Raw genomic sequence first — 27,068 nt, 5'->3', positions numbered from 1 at the left:
TGGCAAAATTTCAGGGACACCTAAGGGCGCATTCCATGATGTTTTTGAGATTTTTAATAAAAAATAAATGCATGAAATGACGTGTGGACTGACTGACAAAAACAGAGACCTACTGAAAATAAGCAGAATTGAAATAAATACTAAATTAATCCTAATTAATTCATGAAATGTACTAAATGAATGAAATAAAATGCAAATTAAATCTAGCTAACTACATGCATGTTAAAATCATCAAGGAAACATAATGAAACATTTTTATGTATGTCGTTTTATGAGAATAGCTCAATCCATCCCTCGGATGAGCTCTTTCTTCAAACGACCCCCGATTCGAATTATGGAATCCAATCAATGGGAAAAGAAGTGCACCTTGTTTCGTTACGCAGCGTAGGAGCTCTTGAAAGGGGCGGCTATCACGAGCTTCCTTCGTCCATCGCTCCGAGCTTCGGATGGTCCACCAAAATCGAGCTATGTTTGAATCGGATTGGCCACGGCACGAACTTTACTCCACCTTCTTCAATGTGCCAAAGGGGTACGATTTCCACAGTTCAAAATCCGATTTTAGGAAGGCTAGGTCGGATTTTCCAAGTTCACAAGAGCTAAAAAAAATGAATCTCCTTAGGCTGGGCGTGAACCCTTGTTTTTATAAATTTTCTGAAAAATTTTGAAATTCAAACAGGCTCGATCTGAGCCCTCCATGTGGCGCCATCTCAGGGGATGCCATCTGAAGGGTTTGAAATTCGAATTTGTCTTTTGCAGGGAGCCCTCAGGTGGCGCCACCTCAAAAGGTGTTTTAGTTTTTGAAAAAAATAAAAAAATGGAAATTTTGTGGGTGAGACACCTCAGCGGGGGGAATTTGGAATTTTTCAAAAGTTTGCTTGATTCTCTCTGCAGGGAACTCCCAGATGGCGCCACCTCAGAGGGTGCTCTCTTGGAGTTTGAATTTCAAATTCACTTTTTGTAGGGAGTCCTCAGGTGGCGCCACCTCATGGTGGGCTACCTTTATGAAAAATAAAATAAAAAATAAAATTTGAAGCCAAGTGGAGTCCTGGAATGGTGCCACCTCAAAAGGTGTTTGACACATGTCAGAAGGACAGAGCAGTGGGCTTAGAAGGCGCCACCTCAGAGGAATTTGAATTTTGCTTTTTCTAGTGAAAGGAGATCTGGACATGTGGCAGTCCAGGATGGTTCCAAGTGTCAGCCTGCTGGAGAGATTCTTCAGATGGCGCCACCTCAGAGGAGAATTCAAATTTCAAATGGAGGTTGGCCCTGGAGGAATGGAGGGTGGACATGTGGCGCCACCTCAGGGTGGCTCCTACAATGCCAGGTGGCAAGAGGGAGGAAAAGGAGGGAAAGGACATGTGGCGCCATCTCAGGTCATCTGGAAAAATCAGAGCTCAGGATTTGCGCCACCTAGGCTTTGTTTGAATTTTGAATGGTTTGCTTTTTCTGAAGAAAGCCAGGAGTGACATGTGTCTCCTACTTTTCTGAAAGAAGTAGGGAGAAGACATGTGTCCTCTACTTTTTCTGAAAGAAGCAGAGAATGACACGTGGCAGAGGGAAGAGAAGGTGGGCCAGGCCATGTGGCGCCATCTCAGACAACCTGGAAAAGGTAGAAGTTCAGGATTTGCGCCACCTATGAGGAGTTTTGAACTTTTGAATTCTAGTTTTTCTGAAGAAAGCAGAAAACGACACATGGCGTCTACTTTTTCTGAGGAAATGAGAGCTTGCCACGTGTCCTCTGCAGGAGACACTCCAGATGGCGCCACCTCAGAGGACACAAGCCTACCTTTTCTGTAGGAATTTAGGAGTGACACATGTCTCCTACTTTTCTGAGAAAAGTAGGGAGAGACATGTGTCAGGCTACTTTTCTAGAAGGAGGGAGAGGTTGACACGTGTCCTCTGCAGGAGACACACTTCAAGTGGCGCCACCTCAGAGGAGACAAGCTCCACTTTTTCTAGACAGGACAACCTATGACACTTGGTATCTCTTGGTAGTCTTGGAACGACACATGGCACCTAACGCATGGCAGATACATGGGATCACATGTGGCGGCTTCTGAAGGTAGCCCCACACTGACACTTGGCATGGAAATGGGAGGAGAGAGAAAAGACAAGTGGCACCAATCCAGGGGACAAGGCTCGTATATTTTTGGGTTTTTCAAAATTCAAATTTTCAAAAGAAAAGCTTGTGTGACACCACCTCAGTGTGGGTCCCACATTGCTTCTTTATTGAAATAAGGATAAAACAACAACTTCTTTTTGGAATTTTCATAAAATCTGGACTAATAGGCAAAACAGGAATTTTGGAAAGAGTTGGCCCTTGTAGGGCGATTTTGTAAAAGAAAGATATTTGAAATAGTCAAAAGGGCAAAATCTGAGGTGAAGTGGCTGAAATCCATATTGAAAACTATCCAGATTGTTTTCTTGAGAAAATATTTTGAAATTCAGAGTCCTGGGGGTAAAATGGGAAGAATTGATAATTTTGAAGACCCAGGGTTTTGAAATCAATTTTGAAAAGAGTTGAAATTCTAATCTGGATTGAAAATTTTGAAATCAAGACTTCTGGACCTCGAAATGACATGCTGTGCAGTGCAGTGATTTGAAATGCTCATGCAATGATATGCAATGTCATGTCTTATGAAATGCAATCTTGAACCAAGACTCTGGAGATGTCTGTCTCCTGCCAGGAGTAAAATCTTGAATATCTGAGATAAAAATAGAGAAAAATTGAGAGTTGCAGATGAAATTTGGACTTTTGCAAGGTCTGGGCTCAGAAAATGACCATTTTGCCCTCCGACGATTTCAAAGGCTGAATGATGATACTTGGTGGAAATGTTGGGGGAGGTGAGTGAAAATTTGGGGTGTTTACAGATGCCCCTCTTTGCTACTAAGCCGGCTCATGGCCGAGCTTAGTGGCAAAGAAAAACATACCAAATTTGGGCTATACATAAAAAAAATGCCCCAGTTAGAAGGATCTGACTGGGTGTGAAGAAATTAGCCCGAGGAGGATGGTAGATGTGAAATGGAGAATGAAGAGAAAAGACTCACTCTGTGAGAGCGAAATTCAGGTTTTATGCCCTTAACCTGGATGGGACAGAAATATCTCGTATGGAACGAAGCTCAAGTTTGGCCCTTAACCTGATTGGGGATGGAATATCTCATAACATGAGACTCAGGTTTGTACCCTTAACCTGATCGGGCAGAAAATGAAATACCTCTTTGATTGAGGCTCAGGTTTGTACCCTTATCCTGATCGGGCGGAAAATGGAATACCTCGTCGATGGAGGCTCAGGTTTGTACCCTTATCCTGATCGGGCGGAAAATGGAATACCTCGTCGATGGAGGCTCAGGTTTATACCCTTATCCTGATCGGGCGGAAAATGGAATACCTCGTCGATGGAGGCTCAGGTTTATACCCTTATCCTGATCTGGCGGAAAATGGAATACCTCGTCGATGGAGGCTCAGGTTTATACCCTTATCCTGATCGGGCGGAAAATGGAATACCTCGTCGATGGAGGCTCAGGTTTATACCCTTATCCTGATCGGGCGGAAAATAAATGGAATCCTTGAAGGAAGAGACCATGATGGAACCTTTGGATTTTGCACAATAAATCCAATAGGGTTTTTGCAAAAGGAAGGAAAATGTGGTCCCTAAAACTTGAAAAGGGATTGATTTTGGGAGTCTCATTGCTGGGACTAAAATCAGCTTTTGAAATTGCCTTTTGCGGGAAATGATTGGTGGTTCGACCTTGAACCGAAATGGGACTGTCTATGGTGGGACAGTGGGGACACAGGGAAGTGTGCAATTCTGAGAGTTCATGCTCTCAAAGAAGGGAAGGAATCAAGTCCTTAAGAGGGATTTAAAATTGGTGTCAGGATGTATCAAAGACGGGCATCAAGTTCTCACTTCATGTCAAGATAGCTAGAAAATATTGTCAAGATGTTGAGAATTTTGTTGTTGATCCAAAGTACTTGAAAATGTTGCACATGGTTGCAAAGATATTCTTTCTTTTCTACCCAAAGCATTAACTCCAAACAGGGTTCACTTCGTAGAATCGATATTGGAAATCCAAATTGCTTGTGATTGACCTTCTTCAAGGAAGCTATCAATTTCCTTGATATGAGCAGGAAAGAGAATTTGATATTATGAAAGCAGTTGATGAAAGAGTATTGATAATAGAACTTCACAAGATTAAAGAGGATTCTTGATAGATCTGGCAGTTTGATATCCTGAGGGCTTCTCTCATGATAATCTTTCTGCACTCTTTTGGCTCTCTGGGTTTTGGCTGCATTCTCCTTCATTTTGGAGATGTTCTGACTTTTTTTCTCTTTCTTTTTCCTCTCTTTCTCTCTTTTGGGAAAAGGGTACGTCACAAACTCCTTCAACTTGGAGATGTTTCGATCCTCCTTTGATGATATTGGTTTATGGGTTATTTTGATGATATTGGCTCATTGGCTGGAAGATCTTTAGCTGAAATTAAATACCTTTTAGGGATTGTCGAGGGGTTCATCGCATCTGCCTTCATCTTGACAGTGCTTTGGACCTTCCCTGGAAGTATCCGTCACAAACTCCGTCATCTTGGAGATGTTTCGAATCTTCTTTGGCCCCGGGGGTCTACTCGCCTAATTCGCCTTCATCTTGACGACAGGTGAGAGATCCCTTTTGCGGATATTTAATTGCAGCTTAGGTGATTCTGAGGAGACAGGGTTAGGGCGAATTCTCTCTTTTCTAGCACTCAGGATATTTTCACTGCCTCGTCCTTACAAGAATAGCCTTTAAAGATGCGCCATTGACTGCGATCAATATCGATCATCTAGGGCTTTTCGATAACATTGAATCTTCTTTTCTGGCCATATTGAGGATTTATCCTTCATCCTTTTGGTTGGTCAATAGAAAGAATTTGAGTTTTGAATCTCTTTTCGCAAAAGCTTCACTCTTTTGGAAGTGATGCTGAAGGTAAATTGAGATAGAGATTAGTGCAATAAATATTCTGAAATCAACAAATAATTTGATTGACAATTTGACAAAATTTTCTTGAAGTCCTTGGTGAAAGTGAGTATTTGAAATCCGGCTCAACACATCCGTGACGAAAATTCTCCTCTCTTTTTCCCCAAAAAGAGAGACTCAGGCTTAGCCCTTACCTGAATGGGAAATGGGAAATACTCCTCTCTTCCCTAAAGAGGAGGTGTTTGCAAAACAAACTTTCGAAGAGAAATTGAGCTTTCGTCAAAGCTCCCTAATATTAGGCTTCTCTTATGGAAAGGGGGCTGATAATAGTGAGGTCTGAAAATTGGGTCATGAAAGGAGCGAGTCCATCACACTCTCCCTGCAAACAGGGTCTTTCATGACGAAAAATGGCCTAGTATGAAATTGGGGGGTCACAAGAAAAATGAGTCTCCGTCGAGCCTCTCCCCTAAAAAGGGGTTCCTCGTGTGAAATTGGAAATTGTTTTGCAAACGGTTCACAAAGACGCAAGTCCCTTCAAACTCTCCCTAAAAAGGGGCTAAGTGAACGAATTGGATAGCATGCGAAAAGAACGAGCTCCCTCGTGCTCTCCCTAAAAAGGGTCTCTCGCAAGAGAAAATGATTGAAATTTGATATTGAGATTGATTGACCCAAAGGTCGAAATTGGAAATTGGAAGATTGGTTGCTAAAAATTGAATGACCCGAAGGTCGAAATTGGATGATCTGATGGTCGAAATTGAGAATTGGTTGACCGAGAGGTCGAAATTGTGTGACTCGAAAGTCGAAATTGAGAATTGAGTGACCTAAAGGTCGAAAATGAAGGTCAAAGATTGGAAATTGATTGACCCGAAGGTCGAAATTTGAAATCGATTGACCCGAAGGTCGAAAATTGGAAATTGATTGACCCGAAGGTCAAGAATTGGAAATTGATTGACCCGAAGGTCAAAAATTTGGCAATTGATCGAAAATTGAAAATTGAATATGAGAATTGGAAAATGGGTGACCCGGAGGTCGAAATTTGGAGAATTGCCTGATTTGAAGATTTAAATTGAAATTTGGAAGGCAAAATATCAAATTTGAGCAATTGACAGACCCTGATGATCGAAATGACTTGGATCAATAAAGGAGAATGATGAGTTCGAGTCAGAGCTCGAATAAAATACAGAGATCACGAGTCGGAACTCGGATCAACAAAGAAAAATGAAAGGCTCGAATCATAACTCAAATAAGATAATGAGATCACAAGTCGGAACCCGGATCAACAAAGGAAAATGAAGGACTCGAGTTAGAGCTTGGATAAGATAAGGAGATCTCGAGTCGGAACCCGGATCAGCAAAAGAAAATGAAGAACTCGATTCAGGGTTAGAGTAAGGTAATGAGATCACGAGTCGGAACCCAGATCAACAAAAGAGAATGACAAGCTCGAAGAGATATCGAGTCGGAACCCGGATCAACAAAGAAAAATAAAGAGCTCGAATCAAAGCTTGAACAAATAAAGAGATCTCGAGTCGGAACCCGGATCAACAAAGAAAAATGAAGAGCTCGAATGAATAAAGAGATCTCGAGTCGGAACCCGGATCAACAAAGAAAATGAAGAGCTCGAATCTGAGCTCGAACAAGGTATAGAGATCACGAGTCGGAACTCGGATCAACAAAAGAAAATGAAGAGCTCTAATCTGAGCTCGAACAAGGTATAAAGATCACGAGTCGGAACTCGGATCAACAAAAGAAAATGAAGAGTTCTAATCTGAGCTCGATTAAGGTATAGAGATCACGAGTCGGAACTCGGATCGACAAAAGAAAATGAAGAGCTCTAATCTGAGCTCGATTAAGGTATAGAGATCACGAGTCAGAACTCAGATCGACAAAAGAAAATGAAGAGTTCGAGTCAAGGCTCGAATAAGGTAGAGAGATCACGAGTCGAAACCCAGATCAACAAAGGAAAATGATTTGAATAAAAACCCGAGTCGGAACTCGATTTTTTGAAAAATTGGAATTTTGAAAATGTGCCAGTTTGAGTACTGGATTTTGGAATAATACCAGTACGAGCGCTGGGTTTTGGTTCAGTATTAGTGATGACCTTTTGATTTTGAATTATTTAGGAATCGTGGTGGGACGGTTTGTTGAAATCCTAATACTGACCAGATTGTTGTTAATGCAGTTGAATGCCAATGAGCATGAATTGATGCATATGAATGCACATGTGCATGAAATGAGGAATTTGTTTATCCTGCCTGCATATAGAACAAAATTTTAAAATGCCCCAGTGTAACTGGGAAAGAAAGTTGGATCATTATCTGAAGGAAACAGGAAGGATTACAAGGGAAGAATAAATGTTTCAAGTATAAAACTTTTTCAAGTGTCGAGCATTAATAGGATCTGGCAATTCTACCCCATCGGCATTGATGAGCCGATATGAGTTGCGGGGTAATGCTTCTTTGACAACATAGGGACCTTCCCAATTTGGCGACCATTTGCCGCCAGGACGATGCTTGAGATAAGCTGTGGATCGAAGTACTAAATCATTGACTTTGAATCTTCTTTCGATGATAGATTTCGCATATTGCCTGGCTACTCTCTGGCGATAGGATTGAGCATGCTCTGCTGCTTTTAGCCTTCTCTCGTCGAGTAAGTCTAGCTGCACTAGTCGCTGCTGCTGGTATTGATCAAGAGGTAATTGCAGAAGTGAAGCAAATTTCAAAGCGGGCTTCTGAACATGTAGTGGCAATACTACTTCTGTTCCATAGACCAGTTCTGATGGAGTAGCATTCGTTGGAGTTCGAATAGTGGTCCGGTAGGCCCATAGTGCATCGTGGATCTTCTCATGCCAGTCACGGCCTGTTTCCACAGTTCGCTCCAGGATACGAATTAAAATCTTGTTGGTGGCCTCTGCCTGACCATTCCCTTGAGGATAATATGGAGCTGAAAAATGGTGATGGATCTTGAATTTTGAGCAGAATGTCTTCATCTTTTCATTCTTGAAATGACTGCTGTTGTCTGACACAATGTCATGCGGGATGCCGAAACGGCAAAGGATGTTCTTGTGAATAAAAGAGACCACGTGTCGGCCTTCTACTGTGCGGAGACTGATGGCTTCTACCCACTTGGTGAAGTATTCTGTTGCGGCAAGGAAGTATTTATGGCCATTTGAAGCTGAAGGAGTGATGGGACCTACAACATCGAAGGCCCACATGGAGAATGGCCATGGAGAAACAACAGATTGTAAATAAGTTGCCGGAGCATGAATAGAAGGTGCATGTATTTGACATTGCACACACTTCTTCACATAATGATAACAGTCTTGTTGCATAGTCTTCCAATAGTACCCTGCTCTTATGATTTGCTTGACAAGGGTTTGGTAGCCAACGTGACCACCACAGATGCCTTCGTGTGCTTCTCGCACGACTACTTTGGCTTTGTCTTCATCTAAACATCTGGAATACTTTGAACTGAATCCACGACGATAGAGGATATTGGCCAAAATGAAGTATCGAGTAGACATACGCTGGATTGCTCGTTTCTCTTTCTTTGAGAGTTCTGGAGGAAATTCACCGGTTTCTATGAAAGTTTTGACATTGTAATACCAAGGCTTCTTCTTTTGCTGAGCCTGGTTTACCTGTTCCGCTGGAATGAAAGCAGGTTGGTCAAGTCTGCCAATTTCAAAAGAGCGACAAGATTCTCCATTCTTGAATGCCATAATGGAGCCTAAACTGGCTAGGCTATCGGCCACTTGATTAAAATCTCTCTTGATGTGAAATAACTGAAATTCTTCGAACTTGCTGATGAGAGCTGAAACAATTTTCTGATAGGGAAATAACTTCTGATCTTTGACTTGCCATTCGGCTCGAACTTGATTGACAACAAGTAATGAGTCACCGTAGGCATGTACTCTCTTGACATTGAAGTATAATAGAATCTTTAGACCTTGAATCAGGGCTTCATATTCAGCCATATTGTGGGTACATTGAAAATCTAACTTGAGAGAAAATGGAATCATCTCCTTCTCAAGAGTGATTAATAGGATTCCGATGTTTACTCCGGCCATGTTCTTAGAACCGTCGAAAAATAAATTCCAGACTGGAAATTGCTGGATATTGCAAATCTGCTCATCAGGGAAGTCATCTTCGGCTTTCACTTCTTCGGCTAGAGGAAAATCCGCCAATTGATCTGCGATTGCTTGGCCTTTGATTGACTGCTGCGAGACATATTCTAAGTCATACTGCATCAGTAAGACTTGCCATTTGGCGACTTGTCCGCTGAGGAAAGGTTGTTCTAAGATATACTTGAGGGGATTGAGTTTAGACAAAATTTTGACTTCTGATGCCAACAGGTAGTGTCTTAGCTTCTAACACATCCATACCAGAGCTAGGCAGGTCTTCTTTATTTGAGAGTATCTCTTTTCATAATCTATGAAAGTCTTACTCATGTAATAAATGGCGTGCTCTATCAAGCTGCCTTCTTTGTATTGCGCCAAGAATCCACCGCATGCGACTTGATTAACTGAGATGTATAACAAAAGAGGTTTTCCCAATTCTGGCGGCTTCAGGATTGGAGGATTGAGAAGATACTTCTTGATTCGATCGAACGATTGCTGACACCCTGGTCCCCATTCGAACTTAACTCCTTTTCTGAGTAAGTGGTTGAAGGGTTCACATCTCATTGCCAAATTGGAAATGAATCGCCGGATTGACTGCATACATCCTTGAAGGCTACGTAGTTCTTTGAGATTCTTTGGGGGAGGCATATCAATGATAGCCTTTGCTTTGGCTGGGTCAACTTCAATTCCCTTTTTGCTTACCAGAAAACCCAACAGTTTGCCTGATTCGACTCCAAAGACACATTTTTTGCGGGTTAAGCCGTAACTTGTAAAGGATGAGTCGCTTAAAGACTTGATCAAGAGCTTCAAGGTGATCTTCTTCCTCTTTAGATTTCACGAGAATATCATCAACATACGCATCCATGATTTTGCGCATCTGATAGTGAAAGATGACAGCCATTGCCCATTGATACGTTGCTCCAGCATTCTTGAGCCCAAAAGGCATAACCGTATAGCAGAAAGTGCCCCAAGGCGTAGTAAAGGAAGTTTTTGATTGGTCGCGGGCAGCCAACTTAATCTGATTGTAGCCGGAATATCCATCCATGAAAGAGAACATGGCATGTCCTGCCGTGCTATCGACTAGAAGATCGATGCTTAGAAGTGGATAGTCATCCTTCGGAGTTGCCTTATTGAGGTCTCTGAAGTCTATGCAGATCCTTACTTTGCCACTTTTCTTTGGGACAGCGACGATATTGGCTAACCAATCCGGGTAGTCAATAGCTCGAATAAATCCTGCTTTGAGCAGATCTTCAAGTCCTTCTTTGACTTGTTGTTCTATTCTGGGATCCATTTTTCTCAGCCTCTGCTTGACTGGTTTAGCATCCGGTTTCAAGACGAGACGGTGTTCGACTAATTTGGGGTCTAAGCCCGGCATGTCTTCATACGTCCATGCGAACACTTCTTCATGCCGCTTGAGAAAATCTGTAAGCCTTTTCTTTTCTTCCGGACTCAGACTGGTTCCGATCTGGAGAATTTTGGGATCTTCCTCTGAACCGATATTGACACCTTCAGTTGGATCTTGTACTAGAGGAGATGGTTCATCCTGCTTCTGAACTGCGGCGAACTCCGGTAATTCCTGAAGGGACTGATCGTATTCAGCACAATCATCTGACTGCTTTGCAATCTTATCATTTCTGGTGCTTGCTTTGATTCTGTGAATTGCTGTCGACTTCTGAAAGGCCTTGGGATTGAGAACGAGCTTCTTGATTGTCCGAGAAGTCATTCTGAAATTTTGGAGAAGAAATCTGGTTCAGACAAATCGGCCTATAGTAAGACAAGCAATCATTTGAAGAGAACCATGCATAAAATGGCATTGAATTATGAAATGATGAGATAGACAAAAAGGGAGTAGATGGCATCCAGATAGACAAAGAAACTTGGAATTTTATTGATTGAATTGATCAGTGACATTGGTAAAATGAGACATTTATTTGAAAAAGAATAGAAAGAAAATAACAAATGGTCTTTATTGTGCTCCTTTGACAAAAACAGTCTTCCTTGATGAGCTTCCTCCGGAGAACCCCAATCCTGCCCTGTGGGGACGATGTTTCTGGATCATTGGCTCGATGTGGCCATCTTCATTCTTGCCGAGTCCCTTGAAGGGTTGATAGCCATGCTTCAGGAGTAAATCAAATCCCTTTCTTGACTTCATGAATTGAGGAAACAAGGGATGATCCTTAATGGTGCTGTAGTCGATTCGACCTCCAACCTTGAAGAATTGAGGACCTTTCCATCGTGTCGTGGCTACTATGTGCAGAGATGGCTCTGATGGTGCCTGAAGTATTTCTCGATTTTCTCCGAGGTTAATCTCTTCGCTTTCCCTGATGCTGGGAATATCTGCATTGAAGGATGGCCGGGGAATCATGGGCTGCGGGAGCCTTTCTTCTGGGTCTTCTCCCAGTATTGTGGTAATCATTCCACCTTTTGACCACTTCACGCATTGATGTAGGGTGGAAGGCACTGCGTTAGCATTGTGAATCCATGTCCTTCCGAGCAGCAAGTTGTAGGTTGGAGGTACATTAACCACATGGAAAAGCACTAAATGCACTGAATAGTTGATAAACACTTCCAGGAATATCTTGCCCTTGGCCGTTTGACCATGATTGTCAAACCCATAGATAGTGATGGGATCCGGAATATATTCTTCATCCTTGATCCCTAATGCCTTTGCGGTCATTTCAGGGCAAATATTGAGGCTACTGCCTCCATCGATCAGCACATGGGGAACTGTCATTCCTCTGACTCGAACGACAATGTATAAGGCATTATTATGAAAGGAATGAGGCTTTGGAAGGTCCTCATCTGAGAAGGTGATTGGTGCATTGGTCATGGCAGAGTTCACAATCTGTGCCATGTCTTCGGGAGTGGTACTGGGCTTAACTTTGATTTTCCTGAGTAAATCATCCAGTACTTGTCGGTGCTTGCTAGAATTCTTGGCCAAGTCAAGGATGGAGACATTGGATAAAGCGGTGAGAGGCTTCTGACTTGAATTCTCCAGCCTGGGTCTAACGATTTGCTTGAAGAAGTCAGGAGTTCTTTTTGATTTGGGAACTGACTTCACAGGTGCTTCCGCAACTTTCATTTTACCGAATGCTGAAATTAAGTCCATCTTCTTAGAATCTGGAGCTGCTTGTCGTAGCACCGTCACCTGATGCTGAACTTGGAGATCTTGCGCAGAACATGGCTTGATATGCTCATGCGGTAGAAATGGTTGTGCAGACACTACTGCTGTGGTGTGTGAAGGGAAGGGGTGATTGAGAATGTCCATCTTCTCTTCCTCTTCTCCTTCTACCAATAGATTCTTTTCAATGAGATCTTGCACGATGTTTTTGAGAACAAAGCAGTTCTCGGTATTGTGTCCCACTGTCCTGTGGAACTTGCAGAACTGATCTTTCCATTTTCCCATGGGCACAGGGGGATCGGCCAATCTGGGCAATTTGACCATCTCTTTCGATAGCATGTACTCGAGCACATCCTCGAGTGATTGGTCAAGAGGAGTAAACTTTCTGTCGTAACTCCATCCTTCATGTTTGGTCTTCTCACGTAGTTTTGGCCCTTGATCCTGCTGAGGAGGCTTGCTGAACTGAGGAGCAGGCTTTGCTTTCTGATCTTTGTGGTTCGAACTGCCTGAGCTGTAGCAGTAATCTTTCTTCTGCCCTTTGTGCTGATTTCGGCCTTTGTTGTTGTTGTTAGCAGAATAAGTGAAGTGAGCTTTCTTCTTATGCTCACCATGGGAGTTGTTCTTGGAAAAGGTGAAGCCTTCATAGACTCCATTTTCCGCACTTAGCTCGAGCCATTCGGCTCGTTCAGTCAACTCAATGAAGGTCCTGGACGACGCTGTGGAGATTAATCCTCTTAACAGCTGCGAGAAATTGTTGAGGATTAAGGACAATGCATGCCTTTCCGAGATAGGATCTCTCATCTTATTACAGGCTGATATCCATCTGTGAATGAAGTCCCGTGCTTTTTCATTCTCGTTCTGCCTTAAATTGCAGAGATGACTTAATGTGGGAAGCGCCTCTGTGTTGAACAAGAAGCGTTCAATAAAGAGATTTACAACTTTATTGAACTCCTTGAGCTCGATGGGGTTGATATGCTCAGCATACCACTTAGCTGCAACTCCTTCCAAGCTGCGGGAGAAGCATAGAAACAATGCTCGGTTATCCCTCTTAAACCGAGAGCATTCAGCAAAGAAAGTGGCGAGGTGCACTTTTGGGTCGCCAGAACCATCGAATTTGATGAATTTTCGGGGGAGATTCTCCAGATCATCATCCCCTTCTAAGCCGTCATAAAAGTCCTCACTGGTGAAGACTTTCTTGCCCTTGTCGCGGGCTTGCAGATCTTTGACAACTCGGGCCATTTCTTTAAACTGCGCTTACAAAGGCTCTTCTTTATCTCTGCTCTTTGATCTGCGGCTTTTACTTTGGCCACGCTTTTGAAACGCCGGAGGCACCTCATATTCTTCATCTATTTTTTCGGTTGAATCTGATTCATCTGAAATCTCTTCTGGCTGGATCTGCTTCTTGGGAGCCTTCTTACCCCTGCGACCATGGAACTTTTCTCTGAATGGATTCCTTTCTGAGCTGGTCCCGGGCTGCTCATTCATCATTTTGTTCATCATTTTTCTGAACATGGCATACATTTGAGGGTCTATGTCGTCGTCTTCTTGCTGCTGCTCTCGACTCTTCTTAGATCGAGGGGAACTCATCTCTTCTTCCGAGGCTGACGAGTACTGGGAAGCCGTGGTTCTTTTGCCTGATCTTGTCTCAACCATCAAATGGTATGGATGCTCTCTGCAGGGCAAAGACCTGATTAGATTATGAAGGAATTAGCTTTTGGAAGAAATATTTGCTGAAAATATGGTAGACAATTTGGAAAAGATGTCCCATTACTAGGGACTGAGTCGTCGTGGGAATCACGACAATTGTGTTGCCATTCCTTCTGCAAAAGAAATAAACGAAAATATGCCTTGTTACCTAGGCGAGGTCGTCAAACCACAATGGAAGGAAAGAGAATTTTATTAAAATGAGAAGAATAAGATTTTATTGATCTTGACAAAGAGGTGGGGGACAAACAATTTGCCACCATTCACGATAGTCGGCAGACACTCTAGGACCTGGAAAGATTTTAAGAGAGACAAAGGAATCCCAGCCGTAGCGGGCAGAGTGATATGCCCCGAACCATTGTGCGGAAGTGAGGTCGAACTCTGCCATAGCTCCTGATAACAGTCGGGCTTCAACATACTGCTGTCTCTGGGAGAACTGCCGAACACATCTCTCTGGTTGGTAGTAAGTGCAGAAGAATGGTCCTAGCAACTTGAACCGCTTGCCATAAGCGTAGGTATATCTGGGAGGAGATATTTGCCGATCAAAATAGTCCCAGACTACGTCATCCTCTTGAATGTTGTTGATCATAGACCGATACTGCGCCACTAGAAGGAGTTCTTGACCATTGTATCTGAAAGAGCTTGCTCGGGCTGGAACATGCTGGAAAAACCAGGACTGAAGTGCGTAGATGCATCCTTCAACTAAAATGGATTCTCCAAGTGAGAATCGAGTCAGACCTCGATATAGGAAGGCGAGCGCTGCCATGGCTATAGAGAGGCGATTGGTTTGCCGACTTCCCCATCTTCTCATAAGTTGGATTATCCTGATGTCCAGGTAGTTCTGTCCATCTGGGAAAAGGGACAGTCCTACAGTGCATAGAACCATTGCATTCTGAATCTTTTCTTTGGCTGTTCTTGAAAGCGAGCTGACTTCGACGAAGGTCCCGTACTGGCGGTACAACTCAAGTAGGTCAACATATTCATCTCCTTCTAACTGGATCAGGGGCCAAGATCGGCGGCCTGTCATACGAGCTAAGGAGTCTCGGGGGTCCAAACCCTTGACATTGATAAGGAATTGATGCTCTAATGGGTCGCTTGGTCGACCAGCTGGTTCTGGCAACCCCATGATTTCTGAAAATTCATCCATTAAGACGGTCATTTCTCCCCATGGGAACCAGAAGGTACACGTTCGAGGATTCCATCGCTCCGCCATTGCATGGATCAGGTTGCCATTGATGGTCTGCTTTCCGACTGCTGATGCCAGCTCTAATCCGCACTCGCTCAAATGGTCCGGGAACATTCGGGAAAAGCTCTTTAGCCAGGAATAATACCACCGGGGAATGAAAGTTCCGGTGCTAAGGGCTCGATGTTCAGGACGACCTTGTCGCACCTCGAAGGAGATGTGACCTTCAGGAAAGATAGGATCGACTTGACTGGATGCCATCGAACTGAAAACAGAGAAAGACTCAGAATGAGACTTAGGAAAATGTGAGAAATTTTGAAAAATTTTGCAGGCAGGATAAAAATGCAGCTAGAAATTCGAGATCTAGTAGAAAGGTAGAATGTAAAATCGCCTAGAGTTTTGGAAGAAATTGGATATTTGAGAAAATCATCCAAGGTTTGAGAAAAAGATCTTGTGGGAAAATAAGGATGTTTTAGAAAAGGCCTAATAAGTTGGAAAATATTGGAAAATGTAAAAAATTAAGGAAATCATACACATACAATCACATCCTGCACAAACATTTATGCACATTCAGCACTCCTTAAAAGGCTGACTCTAAATGCATCATTTTGAAAACAGCTGTAGGACCCTAATCCTAACTCTAGGTTCAGATCATCTTTGTCCAATCCAGTTATGCCGATATACTCGAACCGAAATCCGAGGTACGTGGCATAGAATTTCAACTCCGGTTCTAAGGTAAGGTTTTCCAACATCCTTGAGCGCCTACCGATATACTTCGGACTGTGGCCCGCGGTACGTGATAGGGGGGTGTTAACCCAAATAGTTGGCCCAGTTGTGAGGCTCTGTCCCGAACTATGGTTCTGTAAGAGAGCCCAGCAACGTGAAGACCGGGTAATGATAGGTAATTGAGGGTTTTGAAAAATGATCACATGCAAGAAATAGAGGGCTCTAAATCCTAGAGAGATAGACTTTTGAAAATCTTTGAAGAAGCATACATTGTTTGCATTCAGATCCTAAATTGAGGAGAGTTGTATTTAGACCTAAGTCTATGTGAGCATGAAAATTTCTCCTCAATCTGGTCCTACCAAACCATGCCTAGTCTATATGCAGTCAATGTCAGCTAGGTCAGAATCTAGGCTCCTAAGTTCGCATGATATCAAAAGTAAAGAGCTGACATTTTGTGAACAAAGTTTCAATAATTGAACTAAGTCAAGCACTTTTTTTTGGTCAGACAAGGATAGGTCCCATCACGGTCGCCAAACCTGTTCTCGTCGCGAAATTTTTCCCCCGTCTTCCCTTCCTTGCGGAAGAGAAAAAGAGAGAAACGATTTCGCGCTTCAAACTTGACCGGATTTTGGAAATTGTTTTTGAAATACTCGCCTCCATTTTGAAAATTGCGGGAAAATCCATGGGATGGGGCTCGACCTGTCGGTACGAGGTTCGACCGTTCCTGCCGCCTTTAACAGGGGTAATCGAACCAAGGACCAGAATTGTGCTTGACTTAGCGAAATTATCAAAGTTATGTTCTATCCTAAATGCACAGAGAATTCAGGCATGTGCTATGAGATTTTGGAAAATGCAGCTTGGGAAAACATGATGTATGCTTGGAAAATATTTGGAGTTGAAAAGATTTTCTCAGGAAAAAGCTGAAAGTCAATTTCTCAGGAAACTCAGATGAAAAAATTTGAAATCTCAGGAAAGTTCATAAAGACTTGGGAAAATTATGAATGGTTGAAAATCCTGGGAAAATGGAAGTGATTCTTGAGAAAAGATGAACTTTCTGAAAAGGGAAACACTTCTTAGGAAAACTTGGACTTTGAGAGTTTTCTTAGGAAAATGTTGGAAGATTTATAGGAAAGCTCATTGGAGAAGGAAATTCAAAACTTGGGGAATCGAAATCCTGGGAATTTTACCTTTTGAAATACTTGGAAATCGATTTTGGATCTTGGAGAAAGATTGGAAAACTCTTTTGAATCTCTTAAGAAAATATCATTTTCCAGGGAAAACTGTGGAAAACTTGTCTTTGGAAAACCGATTTTGAAAAATCCTTAGAGTTTCTTGAGAAATCGATTTCTTGAGAATGAAGTTTTCTTGAGAAAATCTTGAGAAAATTAATGATTTTATGATGCAAATGACATGAGTAAATGAATGCCCTTTGAAAAGACTTTCTGAGGAATTGGTTGGAAAATGTGCATTAAGTCCAAATAAATCCTTCACATATTCTGACTATGGCCATGAATATGTTCAGAACTTAGTTGATTTGATGCACATGATTTTTGAAAACTTTGGAAATATGATGTGCATTTTAAGATAGCCTAAGAATGTAGGCTCAATGTGACTAATAGAAAGATGATGAATCTGGGTCTCGTCCATATTCCGACTAGGGCCGTAAATATGGATCCCACCGAGTCCATCAACTCCCTAAGAGTTGGTGCACGTGCCATTCGTGAACATCCATAGTGCTTTTGAAATAAGATGTATGCATCACATAAGCAGGATATTTGCATAAATTCAAACTATATGATATGCATCCTAGTCTAAGTAGGAAATTAACTCTCTTATTCCAAAATTTACATTATTACATCACTAAATAAATGAAATAAAAGAAATTTGCAGACTTCAGCTCCTTCTTTTGAATGTCCCTGCCAAACTTGAAATAAGGTTAGCTCAAATATGTGGGTTTTTCCAAAATTTTCCAATAATATTATGAAATTATTGGATTTAATTGGATATAAACCCTATGATCATGCTTTCTTGATATTTGAAATAATGAAAATGCAAGAAATTCGGTAGAAAACAGTTTGAAATTCGGAATTGGGGTCAAAATGACCAAAATACCCCTAAAATTAAAGTTACACCTTTAAAATCAGGGTTTTTTGAAGGAAAACTTGGTAAAACTGAGATTTCGAAATTAAATTGAATCAAATGATGATGAGATGCAGTAAGAGACATGATGACATACTGCTAAACACACTAAGACTGTAAAATCGGAATTTGACATTTTGCAATTTATCCAAAATAATGAATTTCGCTTGTTTTTCGCTTGGATCCGGGTCCTGCGGGACCCTGTTTTGGTATTATGGCTAATCCGAACCTCAAATGGATTCCAAATTGCACCAAATTCGGTATGAAGCATCTAATTACTCTGATAAACAACCTAGAATGCTAAAAATCATGAAATGATATGATTCAAATGCTAAAATTCAAAGAAAGACCTAAAATGGTGGATTTTGCCTATGGATCCGAACCAAATGCAATGCCTAATATGATAACGCAAGATTTACACCATGGAAACTTCTGATATTTTGCAGACTGCTAAAATACCTAAAATGGAACATTTTTGGTTTTTACAGCCTCGGGATTTGAGCCATGGTGAGTTCAATAACAGGGATTTAGTCCTGACAGAGGTAAAAATCACACTAATCTAATGTAAAACGCTAGAAAAATATCAAACAGCCATGGAAATTTATGCAAATAATCCGCGTTAAGCATGACACCTACATGAACAATTTTAATGTTTATGACTTCGGCATTTGATCAACGGAAACACAAGTAAAAATATAACTATTCCTGCCTAAACTAACAGAACAGACAAATGTAGAAAAATAGGAAACTGACAAGAAAAATCCGAAGCAGGGGTCAACACCATTCTAAAAATTACAGGCTTTCAGATGCAAACAGAAGACATCTCTGACACCACTTTCACTTTTTACAGTTTCGGATTTGGAGCAACACACAAGGAGAAACCATAGCCCTAAGTCGATCCAAGATTTCAGAGGCCCAAATTAGGCTATGACACGTGTCCCAAACTCTCGGATTTTTGTCAGATATAAAAAAGATCAGAAAAATCTTAACAAATCATATTAAAAACTAGACATTCTCCCGAGTTGAGAACATTTTTTGGATCGAAAATCGGATCTTTCATGAGGGATATCTCGATTTTACAAGTCGGAAAATGATTTTCAAAACGCATCCCGGGTAAAAAAAACCCGACTTGCCATTTTGAATGTTTACCGCAGTAAACAAATTCAAATGCCTCCGAATTTTTGGCAAAATTTCAGGGACACCTAAGGGCGCATTCCGTGATTTTTTTGGGATTTTTAATAAAAAATAAATACATGAAATGACGTGTGGACTGACTGACAAAAACAGAGACCTACTGAAAATAAGCAGAATTGAAATAAATACTAAATTAATCCTAATTAATTCATGAAATGTGCTAAATGAATGAAATAAAATGCAAATTAAATCTAGATAACTACATGCATGTTCAAATCATCAAGGAAGCATAATGAAACATTTTTATGTATGTCGTTTTATGAGAATAGCTCAATCCATCCCTCGGATGAGCTCTTTCTTCAAACGACCCCCGATTCGAATTATGGAATCCAATCAATGGGAAAAGAAGTGCACCTTGTTTTGTTACGCAGCATAGGAGCTCTTGAAAGGGGTGGCTATCACGAGCTTCCTTCGTCCTTCGCTCCGAGCTTCGGATGGTCCACCAAAATCGAGCTATGTCTGAATCGGATTGGCCACGGCACGAACTTTACTCCACCTTCTTCAATGTGCCAAAGGGGGCACGATTTCCATAGTTCAAAATCCGATTTTAGGAAGGCTAGGTCGGATTTTCCAAGTTCACAAGAGCTAAAAAAAATGAATCTCCTTAGGCTGGGCGTGAACCCTTGTTTTTATAAATTTTCTGAAAATTTTTGAAATTCAAACAGGCTCGATCTGAGCCCTCCATGTGGCGCCATCTCAGGGGATGCCATCTGAAGGGTTTGAAATTCGAATTTGTCTTTTGCAAGGAGCCCTCAGGTGGCGCCACCTCAAAAGGTGTTTTAGTTTTTGAAAAAAATAAAAAATGGAAATTTTGTGGGTGAGACACCTCAGCGGGGGGAATTTGGAATTTTTCAAAAGTTTGCTTGATTCTCTCTGCAGAGAACTCCCAGATGGCGCCACCTCAGAGGGTGCTCTCTTGGAGTTTGAATTTCAAATTCACTTTTTGTAGGGAGTCCTCAAGTGGTGCCACCTCATGGTGGGCTACCTTTATGAAAAATAAAATAAAAAATAAAATTTGAAGCCAAGTGGAGTCCTGGAATGGTGCCACCTCAAAAGGTGTTTGACACAAGTCATAAGGACAGAGCAGTGGGCTCAGAAGGCACCACCTCAGAGGAATTTGAATTTTGCTTTTTCTGGTGAAAGGAGATCTGGACATGTGGCAGTCCAGGATGGTTCCAAGTGTCAGCCTGCTGGGGAGATTCTTCAGATGGCGCCACCTCAGAGGAGAATTCAAATTTCAAATGGAGGTTGGCCCTGAAGGAATGGAGGGTGGACATGTGGCGCCACCTCAGGGTGGCTCCTACAATGCCAGGTGGCAAGAGGGAGGAAAAGGAGGGAAAGGACATGTGGCGCCATCTCAGGTCAGCTGGAAAAATCAGAGCTCAGGATTTGCGCCACCTAGGCTTTGTTTGAATTTTGAATGGTTTGCTTTTTCTGAAGAAAGCCAGGAGTGACATGTGTCTCCTACTTTTCTGAAAGAAGTAGGGAGAAGACATGTGTCCTCTACTTTTTCTGAAAGAAGCAGAGAATGACACGTGGCAGAGGGAAGAGAAGGTGGGCCAGGCCATGTGGCGCCATCTCAGACAACCTGGAAAAGGTAGAAGTTCAGGATTTGCGCCACCTATGAGGAGTTTTGAACTTTTGAATTCTAGTTTTTCTGAAGAAAGCAGAAAACAACACATGGCGTCTACTTTTTCTGAGGAAATGAGAGCTTGCCACGTGTCCTCTGCAGGAGACACTCCAGATGGCGCCACCTCAGAGGACACAAGCCTACCTTTTCTGTAGGAATTTAGGAGTGACACATGTCTCCTACTTTTCTGAGAAAAGTAGGGAGAGACATGTGTCAGGCTACTTTTCTAGAAGGAGGGAGAGGTTGACACGTGTCCTCTGCAGGAGACACACTTCAAGTGGCGCCACCTCAGAGGAGACAAGCTCCACTTTTTCTAGACAGGACAACCTATGACACTTGGTATCTCTTGGTAGTCTTGGAACGACACATGGCACCTAACACATGGCAGATACATGGGATCACATGTGGCGGCTTCTGAAGGTAGCCCCACACTGACACTTGGCATGGAAATGGGAGGAGAGAGAAAAGACAAGTGGCACCAATCCAGGGGACAAGGCTCGTATATTTTTGGGTTTTTCAAAATTCAAATTTTCAAAAGAAAAGCTTGTGTGACACCACCTCAGTGTGGGTCCCACATTGCTTCTTTATTGAAATAAGGATAAAACAACAACTTCTTTTTGGAATTTTCATAAAATCTGGACTAATGGGCAAAACAGGAATTTTGGAAAGAGTTGGCCCTTGTAGGGCGATTTTGTAAAAGAAAGATATTTGAAATAGTCAAAAGGGCAAAATTTGAGGTGAAGTGGCTGAAATCCATATTGAAAACTATCCAGATTGTTTTCCTGAGAAAATATTTTGAAATTCAGAGTCCTGGGGGTAAAATGGGAAGAATTGATAATTTTGAAGACCCAGGGTTTTGAAATCAATTTTGAAAAGAGTTGAAATTCTAATCTGGATTGAAAATTTTGAAATCAAGACTTCTGGACCTCGAAATGACATGCTGTGCAGTGCAGTGATTTGAAATGCTCATGCAATGATATGCAATGTCATGTCTTATGAAATGCAATCTTGAACCAAGACTCTGGAGATGTATGTCTCCTGCCAGGAGTAAAATCTTGAATATCTGAGATAAAAATAGAGAAAAATTGAGAGTTGCAGATGAAATTTGGACTTTTGCAAGGTCCGGGCTCAGAAAATGACCATTTTGCCCTCCGACAATTTCAAAGGCTGAATGATGATACTTGGTGGAAATGTTGGGGGAGGTGAATGAAAATTTGGGGTGTTTACACCTATCATTAATTGTGGAAGCAAAATCTCAAAGAAAACAGAATTTCTAAAATGAAATGGCAGCTCTGGGTTGTGATTCACAGCAATGTAACCTTAGGGTGTGCGTGTTGCTTAAAAATGGGCTTAGCCACTTTAAATTACAGGAAACAGTTAACAGAGAATGATACCAAAATGTGAAACATGATAAAAGACAATGAAAAGCAAAATAATAAATAAATAGAAGGTGATGTTATGAATCACACCAAGAGCATCAGATCTGAAACGATCTATACTTATTTAAACTGAATAGATTTGAGAAGAGGAATTATAAAATAAACATAAAAAAAAAGTATGGGAACCACTCGTTCCATCAATATCGCCTAAAAGGAGGGGTTAGTGTTACTATAGGCAAACTAAACCCCTCCATGGTGCATTGATGATAGGAAAAAGAAAAGAAAAGAAAAAGAATCAAAAGGGAAAACATAGAACGATAGAGAAAAGAAGAAGAGGAGGTAGGCGATTGCTTACCTGAAGCTGCAAGGGTTCTGTAGAAGATGCACTGCGAAGGAGGAGTTGGTGGCAGCCACTGAGGAATAAGTGGAAATGTAATGGTATGGTCGAAGACGGATGCTTCACAATTCCGATGGAGTGAGGATAGATCTGAAGAAAGGAGGATAGATCTGAAGAAAGGATGATCGAGCGGGAGGGATTAGAGATGGAGAAGCAGATGATGGATTTCTATCGACTGTCGTGAAGGAAGATGGATCAGAAGGCATGCCGTGGAGAGGTAGGAGACGAATCCGAAGAAGGGAAAAGGGGAAGCTGGTGCTGCTGTCAGCTTCTCTTATTTGCGGGATTTTCAGGGCTTGAAAGAGGAAATCGAAAGGAAGAAGGAGGAAGAAGAAAAATCGAGAAGAAGAAATGGGGAGGTGAAGAAGCGGTCCCCTGAAGAGGCATATGCGACCCCTTCTTAAAGAAAAAGAAGATGAATCGAGAGGGGTCGAGCTGTTGGAGATCAAGGGCAAATGGAGGTTTGGGTTGGTGATGGGTGGCCGAATGGAGGTTGTTGCGGATGGGTGGCTGAAGAGGAGGGTTTGGCGATGAAGGGCCGAAGATGGGGATGGAGAGAGGCGGCTGAGGGAGAAAAACTCGCGAGAAGGAGAAGGTCCTCCTCTTACGAAAACCCTAAAGAAAAGAATTCAAAGGGAACCCTTTATTTTCAAATTTTTGCAAAGAGGGGGCTCCCTAATAAATTTTTGCAAAAAAAAGTTTTCTCAAAAACCCGATTTTTCAAAAGGGTGTTTTCAAAAAGATTATTTTGCAAAAGAATGGTTTTTCAAAAGAGGTTTTTTTTTTTCAAAAACTAAATTTTTGTTTCTTTTCTATTTGCATTTTCCAAATTTTGTAATAATCCTAAAGTTTTACGGAAAAACAAAGATTAAACCCTAGTTTTTTTATATTTTTCTGAGAAATATTTAAAAAAGTGTTTTTCTGAGAATTTCAGACCTTTTCGGGAAAATTTCTTCAAGAGAGTGGGTTTGGACCCAGGTTTTGAGAAAATGTTTGATTTTTAAACCTCGAATTTGAGAAATACAATTTGATGGATCCAAACGGATACCGGACAAAGTATCTGAGCCTTTTAAAAGGTTATTTTGGTGATTTTGAGAATTTTGATTTAAAAATGGACAACGAAGCTCAGATTTGGATCTTTTATCTGGATCTGGATCCGAAATTGAGTAAAATATATGAAATGAATTTAATTTCAGAAAACTTGAAGATAAAGGGCTGGAATTTAGATTTAAAAATGACTCATTTTGCTCAAAAATGAATTTAGGGGCAAGAAGGGAATATTTAAAAGATTTTGAAAAATTTGGGGTGTTCACAGGTACAGATGCAGAAGGTGCTTGACCAAGTCAAGCCAGATCATATTCACCACTTGTCTGAAGTTGCATTCATTGATAGTCGGTCGGTCCTAGACTCTCATTTCTTGACTAGTCTTTCAGATGAGACTAATTTTTGTTCTTCATGTCGAGAGAGTCATGATACCATATTTATAGGTAGACGGGATGAAAACACAGTGCGCAGTGTCACAGATGACACTCTTTTCTTCATAGAGCTTGATTGAGCAATACTTCATGTCCATTGATCTCATGGACGATGAAGGTTTTTTCCAGGGATCCGTCTGGCTGGGGACGTGAAACTTAGTGCTTTATGGGAGGCAACCCATATTTTGTACAGTATTATATTCACTTTTAGGATTTATAGATTTTATTTGGTTTTATTTTTCATTTTCTATCTCTTTCTATGAGTTTCATGTCATGTCATGTATACATTGCATTCATTGCATTAATAGAACGTGCATTTTTAATTCATGTCAGGTCATTCTACTCTTTTCCCTCATTTATTTCCTCTCATGTGCATCCACTTAGTTTCATATAAGCATGGGGGAGTGTCATTGGGACAGTGTCATTCAAGCATAGGGGAGGGTGTATTTTGCACACCTTGATATTTCTGTTCACGTTCTTGCATATGTTTACACATCTCTCATGAAAAGTAGATTTTTAAAGAAAGAGTTTGAACTTATATAAATGTTATTTCAAATCTGATGTTTTTAGAGGATTTTTAAGCCCCATGAAAATTTTTTCTGACATGGATCTAAAAATTATGGTTGTTTATGCGGATTTCGAAGAAATGATGATAAATACATGTTAGAATTTATTTTTAAATCATAAATATGAATATGCATAGTCTTATTTTTGAAAAACTAAGCAAATGAACAAAAGCGTAAAAATGAGCTCAAAAGAGAAAAAAGAAGCATGTGTTAGGTTGTTTGGATAATTCCACAATCCTTAGTAGATGGGACTTAGATGAAAGTTGAAACTTTTGAATTCCATTTTGAAAAGGAGAGTGAAAAACTTCGTGATCCTAAGTAGCTGAGAACAGATATAAGTTGAAGTGTTTGACTCTCACGTTGCAAAGGTGAATGAAGGAAGTCACTTTTATGTCTTAGTTGATATCTTTTGGTTTGCATTGAAAAAGTATAAAAGATATTGACATTGCACAAGGCATAAAAGCAGACCACACGCAAGCTATAAGAGAAGAATGATTGTGAAAAAAGAAAAAGAAAAAGAAAAAAGAAGTGTGAAAAATGAAAAATCAAGAAAAGAGCTTAAAAAGAAAGAAAAGTTCAGTGCTTAGAAGTGTGATTAAGAAAACCTGTGCAGAAAACATAGGAGTGAGGATAAGTAAATAATAACTTGTTTTTATTGGATTTTCTAAGAATAAAACATAAATAATTATGATATTTAGAAAAGTGAAAGAAATTCTTTTTCTGTGGTGGTATATAAAAGACTCTAATTATGTTTTGATTTTTTTTGTAACACGAAATATTTGTGAAAACAAAGTCTTTAATTACCTACTACGTACTTGTAAAGATGTGTAATATTATGCATACATGACAAAGATATTTGTGGGTAGCATCACTGCAAACCCTCACAAGACCTTACTCGTCCACTGGGGTAACCCAGGGGTTGAAAGGGCTTGTTGCATGAGCTAAATGCAATCGTGATTCCTACGAAAGTGAGTTAGGTGATAGTTTGATTTCATGCATTTGTCTAGTTTGCTCGAGGACTAGCAAAACATAAGCATGAGGGTATTTGATCATGCATATATTTCAGAGTTAATTAACATTAAAAATATGCATGATTTCATATAAAAAATGATTTAAAACCCAGGTTTATGCTAGTTTACATTAAATGAGCTAAAATGATTTAAAAATAGAAAATATATGAAAAATAACTTTATTTGTATATTTTTAAGCATATTTTTAATGTTTGTTATTTATGTAGTAGTTTTAGCTTTTAATAAAAATAAAAAAAAAGTATAATAATAATAATTACAATTAGGTTAGAATAAACTAATTTCGTTTTGAGGTGTTCAGCAAATAAAAGTTCTTTAAACAGTTTTTTTAGATTTTTGAAAAAAATAAAACAAACTGGTTTACACGGTTTGCATTCTTTAAAAACCGAAAATGGAAAAAAAATAGATCGTCTCCCCATTTTCGCCTGAACCCTCTCCCCTTTCCAGTCTTTTCCCTCTCTTCCCTCTTTCCTAACCCTTCCCCTACACCGTGTTCCTTACCTTTTTCTTCCCCTTCTCCCTATTTCTCTCTTCTCTTTTCCGGTGGAGGTGCCTTTTTAGTCCGGCGACGGCGTGAACGGTGGAGTCCAAATTCTTTTCTAATCCCTCTGGTTACGGATAGCACAGAATTGGAGCGGAAGTGATTGCGTGACACGGAAGTGCAAGAGTAGATGCTTCTTTTTACTTTTCAGTTTAGAATTAGGAATTTGATTCTGGGTTTGTAAATATCGCTTTTTACGCCCTCTGCGAAGGGTATTCATTTGTTGTAATAGTTAGTTGTCTTTACTTTTCTCGTACATTTTACATTTAATAATGCGGCAATAAAGAATAGTTTAGATTTGTGTGCTTGAATACGAAATATTCTTGTTCTCTGAGTTCGACCCGGTCTCATCCACTAGTGAGAACCGGTTTTTATTATTTGATGTCTGGTTTTCACATGTTTTACATACAAAATTCTTTTCAAAATTACAACGATTTAAAAATAGACATCAGTGGATTAGTACAAGAAATGAAAATACAAGATATATAGAGAAATTGAAAACACCACATTTACCTTAAAATGCATATGATTGGACCTATGCTAATGATGAGATGTATATGCTATGCCTGAAGCTTATGCCTATACTAAATGAAGGATGTCTAAGATTATGCCTTATGAGAAATGTCTATGATATGATGGAGTGGAATAGAGGATGCATAAGATATGCCAGATTGGGAAGTGCATATGATATATATGGGAGGGAAATGCTTATTGCGACGCCCCCAAAATTCCCGACTTGTAAAATCCTTTAAATCCTTTGCATTTTTGGATAAAATTTTTTTTTGAAACATTTGAACAAGTGCGGAAGAACTAAAAAGGGGAAAACAAGTGGCGAACTCTGGGCGGGTCACAGGAGTGAAACAACACTGATTTTGAAACAACGTCCATTAACACATTTTACAATTAGTACAACAATTTTCCT

This window comes from Nuphar pumila, chromosome 4 (assembly GCF_984573655.1).
Source record: "Nuphar pumila chromosome 4, dmNupPumi1.hap1.1, whole genome shotgun sequence".
In the NCBI taxonomy this organism is placed as follows: domain Eukaryota; kingdom Viridiplantae; phylum Streptophyta; class Magnoliopsida; order Nymphaeales; family Nymphaeaceae; genus Nuphar; species Nuphar pumila.
Note: the sequence above shows the minus strand (reverse complement) of the source record.